This window comes from Natator depressus, chromosome 3 (genome assembly GCF_965152275.1).
Source record: "Natator depressus isolate rNatDep1 chromosome 3, rNatDep2.hap1, whole genome shotgun sequence".
NCBI lineage: Eukaryota > Metazoa > Chordata > Testudines > Cheloniidae > Natator > Natator depressus.
The window spans coordinates 159,479,833-159,496,056 of NC_134236.1; the positions used below are offsets into that span (position 1 = coordinate 159,479,833).

Below are 16,224 nucleotides of genomic sequence, written 5' to 3' on the forward strand. Positions count from 1 at the left end.
ACAGCCACACTAAACAGCACCTGGGTGGAGAGAGGCAAAGTATATGGGAGGGGGACTTTTGCTCCCTTTGCAGATAAATCCTGTTCATTAAAATTTACAAAAAGAACTCTTGGAAAAATATGGGGGGAGTGGGGCAACCAGGGCAGAAAAAGCATCCCACTTGCTACTGAAAAACCTGGTGAGATGCTGAGGCCACTGTATTTCAATTATCTGATCTGAGAGACAAGGCAACCTGCTAAAATTGGAAAACGAAAAGAAAAGGGAAATCTTGGTTACTGTAGTTTGCATTATGTTCTTTCCTGATGTGCTACAAAGAGACACAGCTAGTTTATAGCCAGAATGCAACACTGCATTTGCTCAGAGTTAAGGTCGCTCGGGGGCAAATCTCACCAACTTCTCACTAGAAATAAAGAAAATCCCCAGCAAAGGCAACTTTCATTTGCATTCCTTTAATGCAAGAATATGACAGTCAGAGGCAGGAGGGCTGTGAGCAGAAGTGGGGCCAAAAGGGTTCTGTGTGGGATGCAGGCAAAACAATGCACATTGATGCTGACAACAAACCACATGAATAACTAGCAGTGCTGATAAAGACATTTTTAAAACTGCCCTGTATAGTTGGGAGCCTTTCCATTACCAATGCCTGGGGGCCGTGCAGATGGGCTCTCCACACGTCTACATGAACACACCCCTGCTCAGTCTCCTGTTTATAGTAGAAGAAGAGGAGCTAGTTTCATCATCTCCTGAGTACAATTGGAGAGGGTAACTATCTCTCCTTGAATGGGGGAACATCTATGGATCCAGCTGCCTCCAAGACCATGAGGAATATTAAGGGCCCAAACTGGCACAAACTTCAGAGATTTAAATTAGGGCTGTCAAGCGATTAAAAAAATTAATCACGAATAATTGCATTGTTAATTATAGAACACTGTTTGTTTATATAAATATTTGTGGATGTTTTCCACATTTTCAAATATATTGATTTCAATTACAATACAGAATACAAAGTGTATAGTGCTCACTTTACATTTATTTTTTATTATAGATATTTGCACTTTGTAAAAACAAAAGAAATAGTATTTTTCAATTCACCTAATACAAGTACTGTGGTGCAATCTCTTTATCATGAAAGTTGAACTTACAAATGTAAAGCTTTGCACAAAAAATAACTGCATTCAAAAATAAAACAATGTAGAACTTTACAAGTCCACTCAGTCCTAATTCTTGTTCAGCCAATCACTCAAACAAGTTTGTGCCTACTGCCTAGCACCGTTGTAGCTGGCATTGCAAGATATTTGTGCCAGATGTGCTAAAGATTCATATGTCCCTTCATGCTTCAACCACCATTCCACGGGACATGCATCCATGCTGATAATGGGCACTGCTCGATTACAATCCAAAGCAGTGCAGACCAATGCATGTTCATTTTCATCATCTAAGTCAGATGTCACCAGCAGAAGGTTGATTTTCTTTTTTGGTGGTTCGGGTTCTGTAGTTTCCGCATCAGAATGTTGCTCTTTTAAGACTTCTGAAAGCATGCTCCACACCCCGTCCCTCTCAGATTTTGAAAGGCTCTTCAGATTCTTAAATCATGGGTCGACTGCTGTAGCTATCTTTAGAAATCTCACATTGGTACCTTCTTTGCGTTTTGTCAAATCTGCAGTGAAAATGTTCTTAAAATGAATAACATTCTGGGTCATCATCTAAGACTGCTATAACATGAAATATATGGCAGAATGTGGGTAAAACACAGAGCAGGAGACATACAATTCTCCCCCAAAGAGTTCAGTCAGAAATTTAATTAATGCATTGTTTTTTTAACGAGCATCATCAGCATGGAAACGTCCTTTGGAATGGTGGCCAAAGCATGAAGGGGCATATGAATGTTTAGCGTATCTGGCACATAAATATTTTGCAATGCTGGCTACAAAAGTGCCATGCGAATGTCTGTTCTCACTTTCAGGTGACACTGTAAATGAGAAGCAGGCAGCATTATCTCCCGTAAATGTAAACAGACTTGTTTCTCTTAGTGATTGGCTGCACAAGAAATAGGACTGAGTGGACTTGTAGACTCTAAAGTTTTACATTGGTTTGTTTTTGAGCGCTGTTATGTAACAAAAAAAAAATCTACATTTGTAAATTGCACTTTCACGATAAAGAGATTGCACTATGGTTCTTGTATGAGGTGAATTGAAAAATACTATTTCTTTTATCATTTTTTACAGTTCAAATATTTGTAATAAAAATAATATAAAGTGAGCACTGTATACTTTGTATTGTGTTGTGTCAAGGCTGATTCCCCAATCTGGCACTTTGAGTGCAGGAAGTGGGAGCCAGCAAGGATTCTAAAAATTAATAGGTTTCAGAGTAGCAGCCATGTTAGTGTGTGTTTGCAAAAAGAAAAGGAGTACTTGTGGCACCTTAGAGACTAACAAATTTGTTAGTCTCTAAGGTGCCACAAGTACTCCTTTTTTTAAAAAATTAATACTGGCTACTCCAAGCTGGTATTAAACTCCCAAGGTTACAGCTTCTCTCTGACCTTGGATGGGTAGATGCTGCCACCACGCAAATGCAAAAAACCCCTTTGAACCCAGGAAGGCGCACTTGGGAATTCCTCTCTGTGGGGTACCCTCAAGCCCTTTCACCTCCCTTCCAGGGAAGAGCTGATAATGAAAACAAAATCAGCTGTTGCCACCAGCTAATTAAACAACATGTGCACAAACCTCTTAGGACACCAAAAATCCAATCCTGTTCTTAAAAAAGGTAAATTTTATTAAAAACAAAAAAAAAGAAATACATCGGGAACTTAAGGCTTTTGCTAGATTTAAAAAACCCACTTATAAAAATTAAACATCAAGAATAACCTTCTTGAGGTCCAGCTTAAAGGTTACAAGCAAAACAAAAGCATTTTGGATTAGCACAGAGAAGTCCACAAGCCAATAAGAAATAAACAGAGATAAACCTAATCGCATCTTTCTAGACATTTTCTGATATACTTACATATCTGGGGTTTTAAATGAGAAGGTTTAGGTATGATCTGATGATTTTCATACCTGACAAAAAGCTTTTACAGCATAGTCTTAGCCCTGTCTCTGTTCTCTCCTCTCTCTCCGGAGAATAACAATAAGAGAAAGGGAAAGTTTTTTTCCCAATTTTAAAAAGTTCTAGCCTTCCTTTTGGTCAGGTGCCCACTTCTTTCCTTTTACCTGTGGACTTGTTAACCCTGTACAGGTTAAGCAAGTAGAGAACAACTACCAAGAGGGATTCTATAGCTAACTGGCTAGCTGGGTGTCCACATAAGGGAGCTTCCCCCCCTTCATTTATCACATGTTGTAATTTAAATCAATTTGTTTGAAAATGTAAAAAAAAAAATTTTTAAATATCCAAAATATTTAATAAATTTCAATTGTATTCTATTATTGAACAGTGCGATTAAAACTGCAGTTAATCGCGATTAATTTTTTTAATCACAGTTAATTTTTTGGAGTTTTTGGAATCGACAGCCCTAATTTAAATTAATCTTCCTCTTTGCATGTATTTTCTTATTTCAGCCTTGAGGGCTGCTCTGAGTGCTGAGTTCAAGCCCAGTTACTAAGATGAGAAGATACAGGTGAACTGTATCTGTCTTGAATGGTTTAGACACAACAATTCCTGCATCTCGTAGGGGGTTAGACTAGATGACCCTTCTGGTTCCTTCTAACCCTCTGATTCTATGAATTTCCCAGGGTTTCAGTAACACAGTATTAGCCTTCAGGAAATCACATGACTCAGTTCTGTGACATGATACATAAAGATGAGTACAAACCAAAACCATGGATACCTCCTAAACTTTGTGACTTGTGCCATTCTTGTCATTTACTATATTTGTGCACAATGTCTAACACAATGAGACCACAACTTGTTTGCAGTCTCAGGTTGCTACCACAATATAAATGTTAAATAATCCTATGAACATGTCCCATCAGTTTCAGAACAGACACCTGGCACATGGAAGTACAAATATTCAGAGATGCAAGAATGGACATTGAACTGAGTGTTCTAAGCTTGTATTGTGGGTCCATAGTGCACTGAGCTTATTTATACTCTTAATAACTTTTATTTGTCAGTCCCTAAGAGAGCAAAATGTAGAGCCTTGGTTCTCTGAAGCAGGCAGGTTAGCCTTAACAGTACCACATTTCTGCCCAGTTAGTGCCTGCCCTTGTCCCCCTCTTACTGCCCCCCCCATTGTATCCCCGACCCTCAATACCATCACCCTTAGTCCTGACCTCGCCCCTGCTGGCCAGTCCTCCCCTAACACCTTAGGGGGCTGGGTTCTCATCCAGGGGAAGTGGGGCAAGCGGAAGAAAATAAAAAGAGAAATACAAATAAAGATTCACTCAACATATACCTAAGCTTTGCACCATTAACACTTCAATTGGACTGCTATGCCAGAAGGAAGCAGACAATATGACTTTCTTGCCTTCTCATCTGGTGGCGTTGCCTTGAGATACAGACATTTTGGGCAAAGATGCAGTTATCATGGAGATTACCATATCTGTGGCGGGGAGAGGGGTGTTTCTGCACCTTTTGCTTAAAGATTGCTTTGTGATCATCTCTGCAATTATCTAGTACTGGTTGCAATTACCCTAGTAGCCTCCAGATAGTTCTATAGACATCTCTGGGACGGTTTAAGAAAATGGGGACATCAGTGGCCATGAAGAAAGCCCACATGTCTAGTCTGCAAATTTGCAGAGGGGTTGGTATGACACCCCCCACGCTATCAATAGCATGAGCACAATGACTCAGCTGTTAGAAACCCCAGAGCCTAGGTGATATTTTTCCACATCTACTCTGCTGTACCAGGTGCTTGAGGAGAGAGTGGTTTTCTTGTTTCCTACATCATCTTGGTATCCTCCCAGTCCTTTAGAACAGAGCTGACCTATCTGGCTTGAGTTGAAATGGTGCTGAGCAGTTGTCTGGATTTAAGATTTAAGTTTTTTCTTGTTCTCATGTTTCCTGGAGGTAATTCCAAACTACGCTATTATGTGTGTTTTCTTGTTTCTCTGTGTGTTCACCCACTGTCTTCAGAAGTTCTGCTATATTAGCTAATGCTCTGTGGTTTAAATATCCCACTCCATGTCATTTGCTTTTTTTGTACTATGCTACCTTGAGTTTATCCTTCCTCCATCTCTGTTTATGGGTCCTTTTTAACAACAAAATTGAATACAAAATATTCTCAGCCAGCTGTAGCAGGCCAGTTTTGTGTCACATTTCTTGCCAGGATGGTGAGCCACTCCTTGGATAAGTTGTAGATCCCAGATGTTAAGCTTCTGGTGCCTTATCAGACTCCTCAGGCAGCTGTTATTGGCAACCGTTAGATGTGCTTATGCAGCAGGGTGTGTCCTTTTATTTGATTACACTGTCTCTCTAGCCACTGTAGGAAAAGAAATGCTGGGTCTCTTCTACCTTCCTCCCAACATCTCCAAGAAAAAAAAGTATTGTCTGGCTAGTTTATTGGAAACACTATCTTTTCTTTTCTTTTTCTTTTTTGTGGGGGGGAGGGACTATTTAGGTAGAAGGAAACTCCTAGGGACTCTTTTGGATTATAGAGAATAAGCAGAAGTGTCTACATCGGACATGGCCAAAGAGCATCCCACAGATACTACAATCAACCATGTGGCCATCCTTGTGATTGCTGAGACCTGTGGCTTCTGAATATAGCACTTATGTGGGCTGCTCACATCAAAATGAATCAATGTCTGCTGGGACTTGTAGCCGGCATGAGCCATACTTCCGTATGGAAGAGGAAGGTGACTACAGACTGCTTCAATTGGTGTGCAAATTAATTGTGGCCCTTGACATCCAGGCAAATTGACAATGCAGCCTGTGATTAAATAACGTTTGGGACTTCCTGCTGTATACCAATGTAGGAACCTGTTACTTTGGAAATGATATGACTAGGATACCAAGTTTTGATGTGCACTCTCTAGTGACAGGCAGGCTAAAAGATGAGAGAGAGATGTCAGAGGCCTCAGTTAATCCCATTGGCTTCCAGCAGGAAGAGAATAGAGATCCAGGTGTGCATCCAGCCACCCACAGAACCATTAGATCTCTGAACTATACATGGAGTTTAAACTGGAATGTGAAGATCTGATACTCCATTCTATTCAGATTCTTATACCTCCCCCATCACCATAGTAGCTTAGTGCCTTCCGACATGACTAACGTTGGTCACATGTGGTTTTGATGCTTGGAATGAGTGAAAGCCTCCCTTTGTCATGTTCTATGCCTACTGCTGTGCTTAACACAAGACAGCATGAGACACTAAAGTCAGAGATACAGATTAAGTTCCAATTATCAATGATTTGATTGAAAACCAAAGGTAATAAGTACTTCAGAGCAGGAACCGTGTCTACTTCTATGTGGCATGTAGCACAGCAGGACCCTGATTCTGATCAGGGCCTCTAGGTGCTACCATAACAGAACAAATAATAAAATCCAGGCAGATCAATCTACTATCCTGATGCACAAAATGGCTTTTTGTTATCTCTCTTCTTTCTTGTTTGTAATATTTTCATTACTGCACATTTACTGTTACGTAATGACAGGTTTCAGGGTAACAGCCGTGTTAGTCTGTATTCGCAAAAAGAAAAGAAGTACTTGTGGCACCTTAGAGACTAACCAATTTATTTGAGCATGAGCTTTCGTGAGCTACAGCTCACTTCATCGGATGCATACTGTGGAAACTGCAGAAGACATTATATACACAGAGACCATGAAACAATACCTCCTCCCACCCCACTCTCCTGCTGGTAATAGCTTATCTAAAGTGATCATCAAGTTGGGCCATTTCCAGCACAAATCCAGGTTTTCTCACCCTCCGCCCCCCCCCACACAAACTCACTCTCCTGCTGGTAATAGCCCATCCAAAGTGACCACTCTCTTTACAATGTGTATGATAATCAAGGTGGGCCATTTCCAGCACAAATCCAGGTTTTCTTACCCCCCCACCCCCCTCTAAAAACCACACACACAAATTCACTCTCCTGCTGGTAATAGCCTATCCAAAGTGACCACCCTCCCTACAATGTGCATGATAATCAAGGTGGGCCATTTCCAGCACAAATCCACGTTTTCTCAGACACCCCCCCACACACACACAAACTCACTCTCCTGCTGGCAATAGCTCATCCAAACTGACCACTCTCCTTACAATGTGCATGATAATCAAGGTGGGCCATTTCCAGCATAAATCCAAGTTTAACCAGAACATCTGGGGGGGGGGGTAGGAAAAAACAAGGGGAAATAGGCTACCTTGCATAATGACTTAGCCACTCCCAGTCTCTAAGCCTAAATTAATAGTATCCAATTTGCAAATGAATTCCAATTCAGCAGTTTCTCGCTGGAGTCTGGATTTGAAGTTTTTTTGCTGTAAGATAGCGACCTTCATGTCTGTGATTGCGTGACCAGAGAGATTGAAGTGTTCTCCGACTGGTTTATGAATGTTATAATTCTTGACATCTGATTTGTGTCCATTTATTCTTTTACGTAGAGACTGTCCAGTTTGATCAATGTACATGGCAGAGGGGCATTGCTGGCACATGATGGCATATATCCCATTGGTGGATGTGCAGGTGAACGAGCCTGTGATAGTGTGGCTGATGTTGTTAGGCCCTGTGATGGTGTCCCCTGAATAGATATGTGGGCCAGTTGGCAACGGGCTTTGTTACATTGGTCAAACTGGACAGTCTCTACGTAAAGGAATAAATGGACACAAATCAGATGTCAAGAATTATAACATTCATAAACCAGTCGGAGAACACTTCAGTCTTTCTGGTCACGCAATCACAGACATGAAGGTCGCTATCTTACAGCAAAAAAACTTCAAATCCAGACTCCAGCGAGAAACTGCTGAATTGGAATTCATTTGCAAATTGGATACTATTAATTTAGGCTTAGAGACTGGGAGTGGCTAAGTCATTATGCAAGGTAGCCTATTTCCCCTTGTTTTTTCCTACCCCCCCCCCCCAGATGTTCTGGTTAAACTTGGATTTATGCTGGAAATGGCCCACCTTGATTATCATGCACATTGTAAGGAGAGTGGTCAGTTTGGATGAGCTATTGCCAGCAGGAGAGTGAGTTTGTGTGTGTGTGGGGGGGTGTCTGAGAAAACGTGGATTTGTGCTGGAAATGGCCCACCTTGATTATCATGCACATTGTAGGGAGGGTGGTCACTTTGGATAGGCTATTACCAGCAGGAGAGTGAATTTGTGTGTGTGGTTTTTAGAGGGGGGTGGGGGGGTAAGAAAACCTGGATTTGTGCTGGAAATGGCCCACCTTGATTATCATACACATTGTAAAGAGAGTGGTCACTTTGGATGGGCTATTACCAGCAGGAGAGTGAGTTTGTGGGGGCGGGGGCGGAGGGTGAGAAAACCTGGATTCGCAAAAAGAAAAGGAGTACTTGTGGCACCTTAGAGACTAACCAATTTATTTGAGCATGAGCTTTCGTGAGCTACAGCTCACTTCATCGGATGCATACTGTGGAAACTGCAGAAGACATTATATACACAGAGACCATGAAACAGTACCTCCTCCCACCCCACTCTCCTGCTGGTAATAGCTTATCTAAAGTGATCATCAAGTTGGGCCATTTCCAGCACAAATCCAGGTTTTCTCACCCTCCGCCCCCCCACACACAAACTCACTCTCCTGCTGGTAATAGCCCATCCAAAGTGACCACTCTCTTCACAATGTGTATGATAATCAAGGTGGGCCATTTCCAGCACAAATCCATGTTCTCTCACCCCCTCACCCCCCTCCAAAAACCACACACACAAACTCACTCTCCTGCTGGTAATAGCCTATCCAAAGTGACCACTCTCCTTACAACGTGCATGAAAATCAAGGTGGGCCATTTCCAGCAGAAATACAGGTTTTCTCACACACACCCCTTTTCCCCCAAAAAAGCACACATACACAAACTCACTCTCCTGCTGTTAATAGCTTATCCAAAGTGACCACTCTCCCTACAATGTGCATGATAATCAAGGTGGGCCATTTCCAGCACAAATCCAGGTTTTCTCACCCCCCCCCCACACACACAAACTCACCCTCCTGCTGGCAATAGCTCATCCAAACTGACCACTCTCCCCACAATATGCATGTCAATCAAGGTGGGCCATTTCTGGATTTGTGCTGGAAATGGCCCAACTTGATGATCACTTTAGATAAGCTATTACCAGCAGGAGAGTGGGGTGGGAGGAGGTATTGTTTCATAGTCTCTGTGTATATAATGTCTTCTGCAGTTTCCACGGTATTCATCCGATGAAGTGAGCTGTAGCTCACCAAAGCTCATGCTCAAATAAATTGGTTAGTCTCTAAGGTGCCACAAGTACTCCTTTTCTTTTTGCATTTACTGTTAGTGGCCCCTGGTGGCAAGGTTTACAACTGCAGAATTTATGCTAAATTTTTATTTATAGGTCAAAAGGCCTGAGAATCCCAAATGCTAAAGAAATTTTCTGTTGAACCATTCAGAACGTCAGACCAAGGAACCAGAAATACATCATAATTTTTTCCCATCCTTGCTGTAAGTAATGATGCAGCAGAGTAAATCCATTCTTTTTAGGATTTGCTTCCTCCAAATTAATGTTAAGGGGTTCTTATACCTCCTCTGCAGATGTTGTTCTCAGTGTTGTAGCGAGGTTAATAATATAGACTCCTTTTCTTGAAAGTTCAGTGTGGATGAAAGGCACCTGAAAAGAGCAGCAAAAATGATTACACGTGTAGAAAACATGACCTGTGAGGGAAGATTGAAAAAATTGGGTTTATTTAGTCTGAAGAAGAGAAGACTGAGGGGAGACATAACAGTTTTCAAGTACATAAAAGGTTGCTACAAGGAGGAGGGAGAAGAATTGTTCTTAATTTCTGAGGATAGGACAAGAAGCAGTGGGCTTAAATTGCAGCAAAGTGGTTTAGGTTGGACATTAGGGAAAACTTCCTAACTGTCAGCGAGTTTAAGCACTGGAATAAATGGCATAAGGAGGTTGTGGAATCTGCATCACTGGAGGTTTTTAAGAGCAAGTTAAACAAATACCTGTCAGGGATGGTCTAGATAATACTTACTCCTGCCACGAGTGCAGGGGACTGGACTAGATGTCCTCTTGAGGCAGAGGTGAAAGTAAGCCAGTATGCCCCGGTACAGCGTACCAGCAAGAGCCAGTGCACCGTACTGGGGCAGCCTGGCTTCCCCAGGGGGCAATTTAAAGGGCCTGGGGCTCCCAGCAGTGGCTGGAGCCCCAGGCCCTTTAAATTGCCTTCAGAGCCCCGCTGCTGGAGCCCTGGGGTAGCGGGGGCTCCAGGGGCTATTTAAAGGGTCGGGGCTCCAGCTGTCTCTGCCGCCCTGGTCCTTTAAATAGCTGCTGGAGACCCGCCGGTTCCCCAGGGCTCCGGTGGCTATTTAAAGGGCCAGGGCGGTAGAAGAGGGGAGACCCGGGCTCTTTAAATAGCCCCCGGAGCCGCAGGCTGCTACTGCTACCCTGGTGGGGGGGGGCACTTACCTTACAGGGTGGGCTGGGGCTGGCTCTGACTCCCTCAACCCCGCCCCTTCCACCATAGGCCCCGCCCCTTCCGGGGGCCAGAGCTGGCCCCAGAGTACCAGTAAGTCACTTGACTTACTTTCACCCCTGTCTTGAGGTCCCTTTCTGTCCTACAATTTTATGATTCTGTGATTTACAGTTTATTTGTAAGCATTTCCCCAATATTATTCCCTTAATGCAATTTACTTCATTGTTTTTAGGGACATTGGTGCAGAGCTGCAGGACAGAAAATATGGCCTATGTCAGGCATCATGATACCTATATTGTCACTAGAAAAATCAAGTACAGTCCAAACTTCGGGAAGAATTGTGTATATTTATTTATTATTTCATATGAAAATGAGCTGTCATTTCAGCTGTGCTGATCCTGGGCTTCCCATGGAGCTTTAAATACTAATTTGTTTCTTTTCTCTTTTTCTTTTAAATACAAGAAGAGATTATTATAGATTATGGAAGTGCCTGTAAAATCTGTTTTTAGATGATCCCAGCCATTTTTAAGTAAAATACACCTATTTGACACTACTCAGCTGTCTAAAATTAATTTTTACATCCTGTGTCTAAACTCTACAAAAGGTACTGGAGAGAGATGTACAGGCTCATCCAACAAGTCTCCTCATATTTCACTTCTGTGATAAGCTCCTGAACCCAGTGTTTCTTATTGAAGTGTTCCATCCGTTCCTATACGCTGCTGCTGTTATGCTGTGCATAATCCATTGTCTGATATTAAACTTTTTTCAAGAACCAAATTGTCTCTTGGACTATTGTCTAAGTGTATCTGTTCCAAGGAAAAAATGCATTAGTGTGTACTGCATTATGTTTTGAGAAATTCTTGAAAAATTGCATAAAGGTTTAAAATTGGGAGATATTGGTATTATTTTTTAGTTGCAAAAGTTGCAGTACACAAGCAGTGTATTCCAATCACTCTTAACCTAATGCCACTATGAAATATCTTTGTGCCCTGACTGCATTTCTAGCAGAGTCTTTCAAATAACTATCAGCAAATCTTTGTATTTGAATTGTAGCAGTAATAAATGAGTAAGGATCTGTGGTTAGAGGATCATCTTGGAATAGACCTTGCTGTAATATGACAAAAAAGTAAAGCAAAAAAGCACTGTTACCAGTGTATAATGCAATGTTTTTTTACGTATACCCACATTCCTTCTGAAGTTACTTCCATTCAAACATGAAACTTGGATTCTGATATAATGGACGCAATAGATACGGCTACTTGGATTGTAAACTGTTTAGGTCAAAAAACTTTTCATCAAGCTGTCTGAAAATTACTATGCACCTCTTGGCACTATGTACATGATACTGTACTGTAAGAGCCCAATTTTGCTCTGTTATACCAGTGTAAATCCAGACTAACTCCACTGACAGTGATTTAATTGAGAGCATAATTTGGTTGTAAGCATTTTTGAGGCTTTGTTATGAAACTCAGCAGCACCAGTACTCTTGATTTAGTATATTTACTCTGTTGATGTTCAGTAATACAGTGATAGGTGCCAGGAAAAAAAACACTAAAGATCTAGAGAAGCTTAATTTATATCTAAATTAGATGATACTTTATTTTTAGTCTCTTATTCTAGTAGCTATTTCAGCTATTCTATGCCAAACGGGGGATTTACAGAAATTGGATGAACTGAAACAATTTGCATGTTTGACAAAAATGTCTGTTGCACTGCTGGCACGTTAGCAATAATGCAGAGAAATCAACAGGCTGCAGCTTGTAACAGGAAATGAATGATCTAAAGTACAAAAACCACAGCATTGAGTCAGTTATCAGTGTGCACTGGCAATCAAGCTTTCATTCGCTACAGCTAGAAAACCCTGAGTGTGCCACAGACATGTCAGGTTGTATATTGGTAATAAGAACAGAAAGAGGTTAAGAAAACAACTGCAGATCCATATGCAGTGTGGTCAGCAAGTCTCTTCATATGGCAGAATTTCAGAAAGCCCTGATAAATGTCCAGTTTACCTGTTTATACTTTCAGCCTTCTGATGCTAGAACAGTGGTCCAATTATGTGTTTCTTTTCCCTCTGGATTAAGATAGTGCCCTTTTCCAAAAAATATACATACATGCTTGTCCATAGAGAGAGACAGAATCAATGTGGTAGTCTGTTTTCTTCTCTGACTATATCCCAGTCTTGCCACTGCCAGGTCAATAATTGCCATTTCATAACTTGCATAATTATTTCTCCACAGGCAACCATAACTGCTAATGATGCCACATTAATTTTGTCAGCCTATAAAAGCCGATCACTACATCAGTTAGCTTCTATACAGTATATCTACAATAAGAGCAATGTAGGTCAGAGCATTCTTAGGGCTGTTCCTTAGAAACACTAATCACTGCTGTTCTCTTAGTGTCAGTTGCATAATAACTAACCCTATTAGACCCTTAAAGTCTTGAATGTTCTTTCATCAAAAGCACATCCTTGTTTTTCACACTGTATAACTTCTAAACTGTGTGTTTCACCCAAATCTCAAAAGAATCTGCTCCCTGAATGCCCTTGAAGTTGTTATTTCTGTGAACTCTCTCCAGTTGAAGAATTTCCTTTTGCACTTGCTCAGGATATAGTGTTGCAACTATAATGAGAGGCCACTTCCTGATGAAAGGATGGATCCTGTTAGCACAGTTTCTCTGATTTGCAGGGGGAAACAATCTATTCAGTCTTGTGCAATACTCCAAACTGAGAGCAAATCCCACAAGCACAAAATAAATCCTTTCTATGCTATTCAGTGTCTTCATGTGAATTACGAACTCTGCCTACCAATAAACAATAAATCTTATGATAATCTAAATTAAAGACAAAATGGGACTGGAGTTATCATGAGAAAAATAATAAAATCTTTTAGCACCATACTCTGAAATTAAATACTTTTAGAGAGAGAAACAAATCTTTTTCTCATGGTTCCATTCCTGAAATTCAGTTTGTGGAGCTATAATAATAACATAGTCCTGCTTGTGCACAAATGTTATTTTACAGTAAATATTCTGTACTTGTCATGGATGCTCTTAACTTTTTTGCTGTAAAATATCTTTAGCAGCAGGCACAGACCTCAAAATGGGCAACAAATGCATGGACAAAGTGGTAAGTCAAGAATGTTGACTTCAATTATTTATTTTTGAATAGATTTGGGAAGGGGGATCAGGATGAGGATGGCTAGGTGATTGAAGTCTCAAAATCTTTTTTTTCTTTTTTTCTTTTTTTTTTTTAAGGTAACTGATGCTGTTTGAGCAAACGTCTAGCAAGTTGCACCCAGTTGGAGTGGATGGGTTGTGCAAGGGCTGAAAAATGGAATCCTAACCAGGGCAGAGGATGGCTGTAGCTATTACTACAGGACATGAGGAGGGGTAGCAAACATAAGTGTGTAGAGATCCCACCTCCTTGCTCCCAAAACACACCCATGATCCAGTATGGAGAACTGCTACACAGTGCTGCTCCATGATGCAAAGGGTTTTGTAGCCCATGGGGCTAGCCTGCTAGCTTGCTATATTATATAATCTGTTTTCTTTATTGGTTTGATTATTATTCTCTTGGATTATGTTTTGTACTGAATAATTCCAGTACACATTTCTTCATTATCCTTGGCTGTAACTCAAGGAACATACAGGCCTGTATCCTGTATGATTAGCTAGAGAAAGTTAGCATAAGTGTTTGTAACCTTTGGCATAGACTAATGGCCTAGTGGTTACCTCTTTTGACTTTGGGGAACTGAACAGAAAACTGAATGTGTTCACCAAAATTCTGGAAAATACCAGTAACCACGAGGTTCTGTATACCGCTGAACATGGAAGTAATGATATAGGCCAAAGCTAATGGTTTTGAGGATGAGATAATTGATATTAATATAGATGAATATGCTAGCCTATACAGTAAGTGTACCCAAAGATTTATCTGGGTGGAAGGTTGGGCATTGTCAGGACAGTGTCAGGACCTTATAAGAGGGCAAACCACCATAAGGAGGGGTCATTCCTTCTCATAGTTATCTTCTGTTAAGCTATCAGCTCAGCATCTGCAGTATAGATGACCTCCTGAGGTTCCTTCCAACCCTGATATTCTATGATTCTATAGCTTAGCTACTCAACACTTGAACCTGATCTCTACCAGTTTGGGATTGAAGAGCCTGGAGCATCAAACTCATTCGGCCAGAGACGAGGCTGGTCCTCTGTCTCCCACTACCAGGTCTCCAAGGAAGGGCGCAAGCATGCTAGTTTAAGTAGCCTCTTATAAAAGGGATGTTACCACCAGAGACTATAGAGCTGTATTACTTTTTTGTGGCTCTGTGGTTTGTAACTTTGATTACTCTCTTGTTGATTTTAATAAAGATCTTGAAAATTTGGTTTTGTCCCCACACATGCCGAGGGTCCATACAAGATATTGTACTCCCTATGTTCTCTAATTCTATAGCCTGAATCTGGGACAAGAACCTAGGTATTTTCTGGTCAGATCATTGGTGAGCCGTAATAAATTAGCACTATAAATTCAGGTCAACCGTGTTCACTTGCGTAGTGGAAACTGCTATACTTTAGGCCCTATATAGAGCTGTACAAGACGTATTTATACAGCACCCAAGTTGGCTAGGCCCTTAAAAATGATTGGGAAGACAGGTCCAAGCCTTCCTTCAATAACTTGCAATCTCAACACATACAAGACAGTGGACTAATGGAGAAAAGGGATACACCATAGCAGCAAAGGATGAATGATGTTTTATCCCTGTCTTGTTTCAGATAATAATTTCACAATTGTCTGCTCCTTAACCTAACAAGTGTAATGGCTATACCCACTGCTTTAGTGTGGGAGATCTGGACAGTCTGAGACTTAGTTCTTTAAGAGTGAACTCAATAGGATGTGATAGAAGTCCAGTCATCTAAAACTGGACGAAGTGCTCCTGGGATAGTGGGCAGGAATAATTCCCCATTGGCAAGGGAGTAGACTATGTGTGACTTGTCATTTGCCATCTCTGATATTCATGAAATTAACACTAATCCCACACATATTTATCTAATTTTTTTAATAACTTGAAGGGTGGTGGAGTAGGGGAAAGGTGTATTGATTAGCCCACATAGCACTCTCTATTTTTAACTTCTTGTCTTTTTTCATTAGAAGATAGAGCTGGAGGGTTTATAGAGCAGTTTCTGTATACAAGGCATTATAAATCCTAAATCAAAAAGTGTTTCATTTGTAATGCAGTAAATCAGGAGGCAAATGCCAAAGCCATAACAATACTTATTTGTTCTCTGCTTAAGTCAAACTCGGACTCCTCAAACCACCAGCAGCATCATGTGAGTGACGTTTTGAGTGTATCATTACTTTGTATTTTTGCAGAGACAGCAACATAATTCATCATAATCCCTTTCACTCTGACTTGTGGTGGTTTACTTCAGAAGAATAGAAGGCAAAGAGCCCAACTTAAGTATATGTACAATCTTGATGGCAGTAGCTGTTTTCTTTGGGGCACGGTATACAAGGCCAGAAGGGACCACTCTGGTTAATTACCCTGACAGGTAAAAATGTACAACTTATTTCTAGTCTGAATTGTCTAGCTTCAACTTCCAGCCGTGTTATACTTGGATCATGTCTTAGTTTTCTCTGTTAGACTAAAGAACCCATTACTGAACATTTGTAGATGCACATAGATGTAA

At 41.0% G+C, this 16,224-nt stretch overlaps 1 long non-coding RNA gene across 1 annotated transcript in view; it reads left to right on the top strand.

Moving 5' to 3' along the window:
• LOC141985248 (uncharacterized) overlaps positions 1-13,947 on the top strand; it is a 47,119-nt gene extending 33,172 nt beyond the window's left edge. The window contains exon 3 of the long non-coding RNA XR_012638892.1: positions 13,798-13,947. This is a non-coding gene — a long non-coding RNA (uncharacterized LOC141985248). The remainder of the gene's footprint in view (positions 1-13,797) is intronic.
• The last annotated feature ends 2,277 nt before the right edge of the window (positions 13,948-16,224 follow it).